This window comes from Pholis gunnellus (genome assembly GCF_910591455.1).
Source record: "Pholis gunnellus genome assembly, chromosome: 3".
Classification (NCBI taxonomy): domain Eukaryota; kingdom Metazoa; phylum Chordata; class Actinopteri; order Perciformes; family Pholidae; genus Pholis; species Pholis gunnellus.
This window is the reverse complement of record NC_136529.1, coordinates 27,834,369-27,847,533: the sequence shown is the minus strand read 5'-3', so window position 1 is coordinate 27,847,533 and position 13,165 is coordinate 27,834,369. Positions and strand designations below refer to the sequence as shown.

Here is a 13,165-nt window from a genome sequence, read left to right as displayed (position 1 = left end):
ACACACACACACACACACACACACACACACTGGAGGGCTGTGAATGTTGGAGCAAAGAGAGAGCGCAGGCAATTTGCATTAATGAGAGTTTAGTTGAAAATGTTGGCAGAAGCCGGAGAGAGAGAGAGAGAGATCAAGAATAGAGGAGAGCGCAGAGCGCAGAGAGATGCTGACAATGACGGTGAACTGGAGGACAGGAAGCAGACAAGTCAGCCAGTCGACAGGCAGTCGACCAAGTACATCGGCAGTCAGTCAAGCGGCTGCACAGAAGCATATTCATGAGCTCTGTTGTCAGGAAAGCAAACTCCGGAGACGAACGCAAGCAAACGCCGTCGTTCAAAAGGAAGCTGGTGGTTTCTGGCATCATTACGTTTTGTTATCAGGCGGCTGTCAGAGAAACATCCACGTTCAAACGCAGCAACAGAGCGTTTTCAGAGCAGTCCCTGTGCTTTTTCATGCGTTTTCATGCACTAATAACAAAAAAACTCATGTTTCTACATCTCGGGCCAAATTTCAAATTGATTTTCAGTGTTTACTTTAATGAATAGAACAGAAACCAATGAACACGTGTCCGCATGTTAGCTGACGAGCTCAAACACAATGTAGCATATTTATGGAGTTTTTATGGATTGATTGATTGATTTTTGGGGTATTTCAACTAACCGGATTAGCCACAAACATGTGCTCCTCTCTGTTTAATTTAATTATTGGAATTCCAGAAAATGCACTATTGCAATATAATAATATATCATAATTTATTAAAAAAATCACACAAACCCTGACGGGCCGCACCTCCAGCACCGGTCACGCCCACGAGCTACAGTCTGTCTGTGTGTGTGTGTGTGTGTGTGTGTGTGTGTGTGTGTGTGTGCGTGTGTTTCTGGTCCACTTGTAAGTGTGAGTCTCTATGGACAAGCCACTGCCGAGCATATGTGTGCGAGTGTCTCACTGTTAACCCCCATCTGCTCTCAAGTGATGTTCATCTGGCTGCTGGCTTCACTCTGTGTGTGTGTGTGTGTGTGTGTGTGTGTGTGTGTGTGTGTGTGTGTGTGTGTGTGTGTGTGTGTGTGTGTGTGTGTGTGTGTGTGTGTGTGTGTGTTTCTGGTCCACTTGTAAGTGTGAGTCTCTATGGACAAGCCACTGCCGAGCATATGTGTGCGAGTGTCTCACTGTTAACCCCCATCTGCTCTCAAGTGATGTTCATCTGGCTGCTGGCTTCACTCTGTGTGTGTGTGTGTGTGTGTGTGTGTGTGTGTGTGTGTGTGTGTGTGTGTGTGTGTGTGTGTGTGTGTGTGTGTGTGTGTGTGTGTGTGTGTGTGTGTGTGTGTGAGCCACGGTTGGTTTCCCTGGCGCAGTGAGGTTGTGGATAGTGTCTTGTTAGTCTGGGTGTGATACAGTTCTTGCTGCAGTGTGTGTGTGTGTGTGTGTGTGTGTGTGTGTGTGTGTGTGTGTGTGTGTGTGTGTGTGTGTGTGTGTGTGTGTGTGTGTGTGTGTGTGTGTGTGTGTGTGTGTGTGTGTGTGTTTTACTGCAGGATGTTATTGTCTCTAAAGCAACAAATGATTACTCATCTCTTTGAGTTCTCAGTGCATACTGTAGTTACATTCCTTGCCACACAGATGTAATAGTCAACGTATCCTCACACAACGGTTATGATGTCTTATGAGAACTTACTCCTCATATTTTGTGCCTTTTCATACAAAAGCCGGCAACACGCGGCAATTTCCCCTCGTTACATGCACACGGTCTGTTCAAAATAAACGTGAGTCTTCACAGGAAACAACGTAGTTATTATGCAACAAAATTACTTAGTTTTATGAAAAGTTGGTAATTTGGGTTAAAATAACTCAGGAATGAGTTAGAGAAGTACGCAAGTCACACAACAGATGGAATATCTACGCGTTACGGCGTATTCGTTTTTTGTTGGCAAAGCTAAGAAATGCTGGATGAGACCAGTTTGCAATAGTTTAAATCATGAAGTCCAGAACTTAAATGAGCTGATATACAAGAAATTAGGGCTCCTCGAGTAATTTCATTGTTATTGCTGATCACGATTTTGGCGTCTCGCAATGAAATGATGGAATGTGATATTGACCGTGTAAAATGGGTGCGGTGTGTTTTTACAAATCAAGGAATGTGACAACTTAAAAAGAATATATATATATATATATATATATATATATATATATATATATATATATATATATATATATATATACACACCGAGATACATCAGGGATGATTCCACTGTCTTGTCTCAGTGTTAGATCACTTTTTTTCTCTTAAGCATTCTTGAATTATTGATGCCATTTTAGAAAAAAAATTCAAGTTATCAAACTCCGTCCAGCTGCCGTTTGCTACTTTATTAAAACAGCACAAAACATTCATTTTCATTACATGCTGCTCTTTCTACAAAAACTTTGTGTCCAAAAGTGAAGAAAACCTGAAGGACAAGAAGTCCGTGTGCATTAATATAAATTGCTCAGCTGTCCTTACAATCAGAAACATGGATGAGTTCAATCTTTGTATTCTCGCCTGCGAGCGCAAATTGCCGCAAACCGCTGAAAGGCTCGTAGGAAGATCAGCGAAACCGATATTAAGCACGTCAGTCGGTCTGTGCCGACGGCTACATTTCATGCATTTATAATAGCTTGTAGCTGTGACATCTTTGAAACAATGACCCCATGCTGACTCCAAACCCACAGATGTAACATTTCTTGCAGATATTCCGTTTCTCCAGTCGAGAATTTTATTTTATTTTCAAATAATTGTGGTTCTCGAATACCGACTGTCTTTCTGGGATTAATTCAGGGACTAAGAATGGTTCCTATTTGGGTGGTTGGATCGTGATATATGGGCAGTTGTGGTAAATCTTCACAAATGTTGATGTGTGTGCGTGTGTGTGTGTGTGTGTGTGTGTGTGTGTGTGTGTGCATATCTGGCAATGAGGCCAGATAATGAGTTTCCACTATATTTACATTTTTCAAGCCATGAGGGTAATTTTCCAGCTTCCAAAGCCCACAGCTCAGTGAATCATTAGGGAGGCAGTAATATAGATCTAAGTAGATTTAAGTGACGGGCTATTACTGGGTTTGTGTTGGGATTGCTGTGATTTGTTTCCATGTAATAGATCACTCAAATGAAAATGCATTTTCCTCAATAAGCACAAGAGCTTCCTGTACCGAGTACAGAAAGTGTAATGCAGAAGTTGAGAAATAACTTCAGGGTAATTGAGCTGCGTTGGTCCAATCTAAGATACAGATTATAATGTCAACAGTCTGCTGCATTCTTGTTTTCCTTATTATGCATTTAGTGTCTAGAATAATGGGGAAATAAAGACCACAGACTGTAAGAAGTGGACGTATTTACCCTGTTTCTGGCAGTCGAGGATGGAGCTAAAAAACAACTGAACAATGAAAAAGACATTTTCTGGCAGTTAACTTTCGTGAACTGAAGACGGGAAAAAAAGACAACTCCCAGATCGGACAACGCCGTGGCAGCAACCTGTCAATCACAGTCAGCCCGCCCTAAAGCATCCCCTGCTTTATGGTCTGTGTGACTCTAAATGGACCATCATGTACTAAATGAACATCATGCTGTATTGAAGAAGACTTGAAACTAGAGATTAAGACCATAAACTCATGTTTACAATGATTTTAAATTGCCTTAAGCTCCTCTGGCGAGTTGTTGTCCCCATTCAGGTAGCCGAAGGCTAAACAAAGAAAGCCTTTTATATTTATCAAGTAGGTGCACAGACGCATGTAACACAGGACCACCTGCTGCTTTCTTCACTATTCATTCTGTATTATCAGCACCACTACTGAGAATAGGAAGCGGACATGAAAGAATGTCAAATCTCCCACTTACAAAGGACTGCGAGCCTGAGTTTTATAATTCACGTTTCTATTACAGGACCCCCGACAAAACCTGCACTAAAAAGATGGAGGAGCCTGCTGCACCACCGCTGAATCCAGCCTGCAGCTGTACTGGACAGGGAACGCTGGACATCCAGGTCACCGCTTGGTAAAGTGACACATCTGTAGTCTGTGCAGGAAACGCCTCCTGAACAAAGCAAAGTTCAAAGACAGCGTGAGGTGAACCTGCATGAGAATACAAGTTTTCAGAGGAAACGGTTGTTTAATAGATCGTGGATTGAATCAAGGATCCACTGAGTTGCAATGTAAACGTTCAGTAAATCAATTGATGATGAAGTGACCTTGATGATGAAGTGATGAAGAAAGCCTCCACACTAGAGAGACGACATTCTCCCGCGAGCTACGACGGGCGCTATGGGGGCAAATAAAAACTCCCCTTTACCAGGTAGGAGAGAGAGAGAGAGAGAGAGAGAGAGAGAGAGAGAGAGAGAGAGAGAGAGAGAGAGAGAGAGAGAGAGAGAGAGAGAGATGCATTGTAACAACAGTAATAGCACAACAGCTATAATAATAGTGTTTTATGACCAATAACAATAATAGTTCTGGTGGATATAATTCAGGCTGCATCTATTTTACTATTGATTAACTAGTCAATTAATCTAACCACCAATTTATCGTTTATTCTATTACAATTAAATTACTCAAAAATAAATATCAAAACTTAATATTAATATTTTATTCAATCATCTTCTGTTATACTGGACCTTTCCCTGAACTGAAGAACTTAGATATAAAACTTGAAATGATTATAACGTGGATTGAGTCACTGGAGAGATAATCAAATGCATGTTTGTATCACTGAGGAGCCAAATAAATAAATGAAATGAAACACAGACTGTAACGTTAGTTTAACTCTTTTTCTCACTCGTAAACGGCCGTCAAAGTGAACAGAAACTAACCGAGTAACAGCGTCAGATGACGGATGGTGCAACGTTGCGTTGCCATCATAACAGCTTTGCAGAAATTACTATTAACAAAACTATGAGCAGTGGAGAAGCATTTAGAAGCACCACGTTGTTGGGTCTCTGTTTAAAACACTTTTGATCCAAGGAGAGTTTCTTAAGCTGCAGCTTGTTCTTCGGGGGAATGCATGCTTTGAACGAGCGCAGACATTCTTCTGACGCGCAAACGCACGATTTGCAAATAGTTGTATTCTTGCAATCAATGATGTTGATTATTTAAAAGGACAATGGGTGGCAAGCACGTTTAACACTGACCTACACAAAGGCTGACAAAGACTTTCACTCAGGTTTCCCGTGTGAAACCGAAAGTCCAACGTTGACTTCCGTACTTATTTTAAACCCAAACTTAGATCTTTTCCTAAACCCATAGCACAGTTCTTTCGTGGCCAGAACTTAAAGTTGTTTTGTTTCAATTTCATTCCCAATAACGAGTCGCTCGCTGTACACTTTCCCGCTTATTGCATTGCTACTTCAATTTGACAAGAAAACATTGTACTGCATCCACAGCGACACCCATTCAATTGGCTAATAACAGATTCAGCCTTGACTGAACCCATGACCTTCCCCGACACGACTTCACGCCGAATCAGAAATATCCACTCATTTAAATATGCAACAAAAATCAATCTGAAAATCAATTTTCCACAACTCTGAATCTACATGTTGAATGTTACTCAGCCAAACTAAACCACACACACAAAGCTGCAGAGCACGAACACTAATGAGCTCCTACACAGTCAAAGTGCTGCAACTTCCATTCATTATCAGCACAGAGGCGCTAAATAGTTAATATGACGATGTTTGAATACAAGGCATTATTTATTTATCCCCCATTTCATTTTTCTCTTTTCTACCAATACAGCAGCCTGAACGCATGCAGTCGTAGAACGATGAGCGATGAGTGAGAATAGTGAAGTAAGCGTCTCTCACTGTTCTCAAAAGAATCGTGTTTGTATTCAGTTATCAAGCAAATGTTAAGCTGACTTTAGAAATGACGCAAAAACTAAAAGAAAAGCGAGTAAAGAGACTTTCGATCAACTGTTTGGAGCGAATAAACTTTGCTACGGAGTATTTTGGTCAGACGCTGGCGCTATAGGCTCTATGGCTGGAATCTACCAATAAACGGAGTAAAAGAAGAAGAAGAAGAAGAAGAAGAAGAAGAAGAAGAAGAAGAGGAGGTTGCAAACTGGAAACAGAACAAGTCGCCTCGGCCATATAACTCATCCACGAGAGAGAGAAAACACGAGACGTCTTCAGGAGTTTGTTATATTTTAAGTGTTCTTTCATGTTAACTCTTTTTCGTCAAAGTCAAAACCCTTCTTCTAAAGCTTTTCCAATCCGATACTTCGCGTCACATGAAAATACTTGAATGGAAACACTGAAGCTCACGTGACAGCTTTCACTGTCGTCACTCAGCTTGAGCGCTTGTGCTGCGCTACCGTCTGGTGTCTCTGCAGGTTCTTCTTGCTTCCATAACTCTTTTCATGCTCCTCCATGGGTCGACACACTTTATCAAAACACGGCCTCCATAAGGCCTATAATATAATATATATTCATAATGTAATATATAAAGTGTGGGTGATGTGTGGGACTAACGCTAAGAAACTAAAAGTATCGGTGTTTTGCCAAATAACCGGGTTCGGTCATTCATTGACTTTAGCTCTGCTACAAAACAAAATAAAAACTACTTCCAAACATAGCGCACATCTCTGATCAGCAGCAGGCCGACTGATCCACACACAGTCAGGAACAAATGGAGCGGGATCATGAATCCCAGACGCATGCTGTTTGAGAATAATGGAGACGAAACACCTTCACAGAGTAACCGGCGGCGGCCTGCAGCTTCCCTGATCTTATCCTGCAGACTATTTTCCTCCACTGAGCCTCGCGGTCCTGCCTGTAGCTGCATCTCACTGCTCACCACGGAGTGCACTGTTCACATTAGGCACGTAAAGCACGTTACTACGGTGACGTGTGAGGAGGAGGAGGGGTGTGCCGCCACTATGGGATTGCCTTTTCATTCACATGCCTTTATTCAAAGCATTTCTTCTTTACAAGCCTTCCGTCTGACAATGCTGCTCACACGAACCTTCACTTCTCCGTTAACAAGACTGTTAAAAATGTAATTTATTCATGGGAAATGGTAAACTTCCTTCTTCATTATCAAGTCCAGCCTGCAGCTTTGAATGCACGTTATATGTGTGGAGGACGCGGATTTCCCTTCAGGCAGTTTTGATGAATTCAGTCACATTTCACGGTCGTTTTCTGTTTTTTTCCTTTTTTGTTCCTGTATTTTCCAACACATGAAGATTTCCATCATTTTAACTAAGAAGCACATTTTCCTGATTGCAACAGTTGTTTGTATTTAAGCTCCAATACATGTCTACTGCGAAACAGCGCTGTATAAATAAACTATATATGGAGTCCCTGCAGACCAGAGAGAAGTGATGCTTGTTGTCATATCTCACAGTTGCTTTATTCAATCATTACAATCTTTCACAAATGTGTCAATCAATGTTCCTAATGACTTCATATCATGTAGTGCTTTTTAAGTGATCCATTATATACCATTGTATTGGGGGGTGCCAGTCAAAAGCACCCGATTCCAATCTATACTATTTAAAAAGATCAAAAGAAGAATAGATTTAAAGTACCACACACTATCAGTCCGTCAGTTTGAAGAAGACACACACCGATCTCCTCATGTGCTGTCGATTTCCGTTTTATATGATACACAAATCATCTGTAACTTTTCTAAACAATCAGTTTTTGTTCCTTAGATAACAATATCTACAGAACTAAAGTCATATTTTTTAAGGAGAAATGAATGAACATGTTGCTATGATGGCTGTGTCTTACAGTAGTTAAGTCTTTGTCGCTCATCCTACCATCACGTTTAACATACCGGTAGGATGAGCAATAAGAAAGTCTGTTTTCCATACTTTACCATGGCACTTAAATGCACCCTGTTCTACTCAACTGACACTGTTAACAGCAATAACACCTGTATGATTTAAAGCATTCCTTTCCATAGGTATGTTACTGCTATCCCTACTTCTTATTCATCTTGATCGATGACTGCTCTTTCATTTGGTTAAATAATCTGTTGGCACTCCGATTCTCAGTTCTGGTTCACCAAACACCAACACAAATCTTGAAACAGTGAGAAACAATTCAGAAGCAAGGCATGTCATGGAAATACTGTCAGCATGCCGTGAGGCTCAGATCAGCATGGAGCAACAGTCAGTGTGCAGCTAGTATACACATCAGGGATGCAGAACAGGACGTGGCAGAGTACCAAACCCCGACCTGTCAGCTCCTCCTGGTCTGCTTCACGAGGACCGACAGTGAAACAGGCTGCTAAAGTGTGTGCGTGTGTGTTTATGTGTGTGTGGCAATAAACACACATTCGCACGCACTGACCGAGATTCACAACTGAGATCACCGTTCAGACAAAAAGCAGTCTCAACGGAAACACGAGCAGTTCCGTGGATGAAGATCAGCTGTCCGTGCAACACCTGCCCATCACCATCCTCATCCTCGCTGCGTTCTGGCATGCTGCATGCGCAACATTCAAGTTTAAGAGGAATGGAAATCCCATGTGCCTTTTTCTTTTTTTAGAAAAGGAAAAAAATCTAACTGCAAGAATGAGATAAAAGAGATCAAACAGAAGAATGAGATACACCAAAATCAAAATAAATCGTGTGAGATCAGAGAAGACATATTTGCGATGTTTCTTCAAATTAAAAGAGAAAAAAGCGAGAAAATATCTCAAAAAAAATAAATAAAAGAGGTGAAAATAAACACAAAAAAGCCAGAACACGGGCTTCCTTCCAGCAACAAGCAGCGGGTAAAAGCTCCGGTAAAGACTGGCAGCACAACACAGAGAAATCCAAGCAGCTGCTGAAATTCAGTGCGAAAAATAAAACAAAAAAAACAAGAGGAGAACCAAAACAGCAACAAAGAAAGAGCGAGGGAAAGAAAAGAGGAAGGGAGAACTGACCTACCGACGCAGGAGGCAAAAACGCTCAAAGAGGCTGAAGCGAGAGGAGAAGAAGACGGGCAGGCGGTTGAGGCTCGGTGTGCGCTCGGTAACCGGGCTGGAGCTCCGACTGCGCGCCGGCAGGTGGTGAGGTGGTGAACAGCAGCTGAGCGCCGACTGGAGCGAACCACTGAGTGCTGGCAGGCAGGGGGAGACCGGGCGGCAGAGCTGCCGCGGGGAGCCCCGTGCGTAATTTGGCACCGGGCTAACAAAGCGCACGGATAGAGCCAGAAAGGCTCTTAACTCTTTAATTATGACAGGCCGCCTGGTCCTTTTTGTATTTTGTCTTCAATAAATATGTCAGAAAATGTCCTTTGTGTAAATGAAAATGAAAGGAGAAATGTAACTTTCAAAATCTGGCAAGTATTTTGTCATTATTATACGTTATAAATGCTTAAAGGGATACCCCTTCCCCAAAAATGGATTCATTGCCTGGCTGCACAGTTACGCTCACATACACCTCCACACATTAAACCTGAGGCTGTTAATGGAGTTTATCAAACTATACTCTTTTTTTGTGTCTGTTGCAGGGTTATAGATCACAACAATAATCGAGCACAATATAATCTATTCTGCCTCTCGCATCACTGAGTGCAGGCAGAAACACCTACACACACACACACGCACACACACACACACACACACACACACACACACACACACACACACACACACACACACACACACACACACACACACACACTTACATTCAAATCCCACATTCTCTTCTCACGCCCCGCGCCCACGGTTTGCTTACGTAAGTTGTATCGTTATCCTCCCTTGAACAGTTCAGTGGATCACCATCAGGTGCAGACGACACACTTGGCATTTCTCGACAAACACTGTGGTGACTCACCGGTGTGTCTGTTTGGCGGGGCTCCTCCATTCAAACAGTGGCGCTGTCCAATCAGCTGTGAAATACGATGCTCATCCATATGACGTACACTGTAACAAATTTCCCCGTTAAATTACAGTAAAGAGCTGGCAGCTACAGGCTCCAGCTTCTAACTGTAATTCTACAGCATACCTACTGTAATGTACAACAACGGTTTCATACTGTAAAAAAGTATGACAGTACAGTGCTGTATAGAAAATGCATGAACAGTTCATTACCGTAGAATGTATTTACAGTATGACACTGCTAGAAGCTAATGATTTAAAATGTTACATTTCAAAATAAAACCCCTGAAAATTGCGAGCATAGAAACGACTCAAACAAGAGATGGCCTTACATTAAAAAGCTTTTATTAAAGCCAATGCAGTGTCAAACACATTCAATAACTGACAATTTTACAGTGATCACATTTTTGCAAAATACAAATATTAAAAGCACCATATAAAATTGTATTCATTAAAGTAAATTAGAACAAAAAACATTGTCAGTAATTACGTTATTGTACAATACAATCAGACCAGAACACTGCATCATGTTAAACAGATTCGCAACAATCTATATACAACTCTTATAGTTTACTAAATGTACCCCGCCTTCAGTATCACTTTTTTATTTAGTTATGGTCATTAGTGTAATAGAAAGCAAGTAAAAGAACAAATCTGGAACTGCACATTTGAGACAACTCGATAGAACTGAACAGAACACAATTTTGAAACTTGTTACCTTAAAAGGAAAAAAGAACACCAGCAGTGTGGGCGATCTCTCCTTCCTCCTATGTGGAGATGTGCTGTGGACTACATAAAGCCACACTCAAAGTCCAGGAGGTTTTTTATGAGGGTGGCCACATGGGGATTGACAGCTCCTGCCTTCTTCTGGACCAGCTTCCCTGTCTTTCTGGACACCACCTTCCCCTGGTTGGCCTTTGTCCCCCTTTCCAGGTTGAGCCCAATGAAGCGCCTAAATAACAGAGAAAGCATATATATATTAGGTGTGGTATGTAAAGAATATTCACACTTAATACTGAACCCCATTGGAATAAACAAATACAAATTACAAGTATTCTGACCTCTGTGTCTACTAACAATGAGAGAATAATCTTATTTTCATCTAACATATGTGTGAATATTTCATATAAGCAAAAAATGTGAACATACAAGGTCTGATTTTTGTTCTACACGTTCTCACATCAAGGCTACAAGCTCAATCATGTTGCAACATATTAACCTTCAGAAAAATATCCAAATAATATTTAAGACTGCAGAAGATTTACCTTTGAACAAACTCCAGTGTCCTTGCAGCTTCCTCTTGGTATTGCAAGTTGAACACATCGTAGCTGGAGAAAACCGCAGCAGCAACGTGATGAAGCTTGGCTGGATGCCTTCACAGACGACGTGGCTTCAATGCTTATCAAGCAGCGTCACCAGCAACTAATGCAGACAACAATTATAGTTAATGTTCTGAAACCATATCAAATATATATATATTAACTCAGCTTGTTGATTCAATTGCTGAGAAATTCAATCAGGTATCTATGAAAATGAAATAACTCTCGCTGGTAACGCCGGTAGATCGCATGCCATTCTTTTCTAACACACGGGTCACCACGTATGCACAGTGAACCGCGTGAGCTACTGCAGCAGTCGCTGTCCTGCAAGCACCGCTCGTTAGCATGTTAGCATGCAACAAGTCACGTTATCGGCAAAAAATCAGTACAATACAATGTAGATTCAACACAAAATGACTGAACACGGTCATGCTAACTTTGATAACATCTAAATTACCTTGTTCAGTGAGCCACAGGGGCAGGATGGACGGTGTCCGCTGCGTGTTTGTAGGCGAGCTGAAGCAGCAGGTGGTGCTCGGTCTGCTTCGGTGCTTCGGTCAGAGTCCGTTGAAAATCGTCTTCTCAAATTCCCTCTTATTATTATTCTTCCATCCTGAATAAAATCACCGGTCTATGATATCTAAAGCTTTCTGTTCATTTTCTTTAGGTTGACTATGTGCTAACTAAGCAGTAGATACTTGATGCCGTGTGCTGTTGAAGAGTAAGGGGCGGGCTTAGTCAACTGAAAAAGGAAAAAATACTGTAGTATACTGCAAGATTGGACAGTAGCTGCTGTTAATTTTTTTTTTCTTCCAAGGCCTCAACTTTTGCTGGATTTAACTGTATTCAACTGTATTTACGAAGAACAGTACCTTGCTGTTGAGAATTTCTTGTATTTTTACAGCAATTTGTTACAGTGTAGCCTACCAGTCACGTGGTTCAAAGTTTTTTGTATAATTGTATATGTAAGTTGATATAATATATATATTTATGATAAAAGTATCTTGTGGTAAATAGGCTAAAAGAATGTGATTAATGTTGAGTCATTAATCAGCCTGAGGAGAAGACTTCAGATCTTTAAGGGGCATTTTTTTTTCTTCTTTTTTCTCTTGTTTTTCGGGCAAATTTCGGGGCTGACATCGGCAGCTTTATACCTGTGCAAATGGTCTTTCAGTGATGTAGAGGCACTTAAATGTAGTCAAATGTTTCCAATAGTTTACATATTGATCATATCACAATATAAGCCTTGCATTACTCGGTATAGTTTGAGCGCTCAATCATTTATCTTTATTTGTATCAATCGCGCTACGTGACATCGACACCAACAATGTTTCATCAATCACAGAAATGCTTTGTACATGTTCCAGAAGTCCCAAATACGTCTGAAAACCAAACACCTTCATGCCTGGGTTCATGACATCATCTGTTCGGTGAATTTAATTGATCTGTATTTACCGTTTTATTGGCTGGTTTACTGCGGGGGCATGAACCATTGACTGTATATAAGAAGTGAACGTAGTCGTCGTGACCTCACCACTTGATTTGTGGACTGCCGTTATGAAGCCTTGAGTTCAATGATTTTGGCAACACCATCTTGGAATACGGCCGTGTCGTTTTTTTGGCATCCAATAAACTGAAGTTAACTGATCTTACATATTGTGAATGCGGAGGAGTGACGTCGTAGACGTCTCTAGTAGCGGCAGCGACCTGTCAATCACAGTAAGCCCGCCCTAAAGCATACTCTGCTTTACGGCCTATTGACTGTAAATGGACCTACATTCACTAAATGAACATCATTGTATTGAATGAAATATATTATAGTCGTCATTATATACATTAGGTACATCTGAAATTGAACTTCTGCATTTAACCCGTAGCATCCCGAGCTTATTGGGAGCAGTGGGCTGTGAGAAGCCCCCGGGGAGCGGTTAGGGGTTTAGTGTCTTGCTCAGGGACACTTCAGCAGAGGACTCGGTAGCAGCCAAGGACTTCAGTGAGGACAGGAGGAGAAT

The 13,165-nt window shown here is 41.4% G+C and overlaps 1 protein-coding gene and 1 long non-coding RNA gene across 2 annotated transcripts in view; both read right to left on the bottom strand.

Moving 5' to 3' along the window:
• Positions 1-8,982, bottom strand: part of raly (RALY heterogeneous nuclear ribonucleoprotein) — a 104,028-nt gene extending 95,046 nt beyond the window's left edge. Inside the window, exon 1 of the mRNA XM_079156784.1 lies at positions 8,900-8,982. The gene's annotated coding sequence lies outside the window, so the exon portion shown is untranslated. The remainder of the gene's footprint in view (positions 1-8,899) is intronic.
• A 1,094-nt stretch (positions 8,983-10,076) lies between these two features.
• On the bottom strand, positions 10,077-12,008 carry LOC306715621. Its single transcript, XR_013767693.1, has 3 exons — positions 11,611-12,008; positions 11,100-11,256; positions 10,077-10,786 (listed from the first exon to the last, which is right to left on the bottom strand). It is a non-coding gene; the product is annotated as an uncharacterized lncRNA (long non-coding RNA).
• Between the last annotated feature and the right edge of the window lie 1,157 nt (positions 12,009-13,165).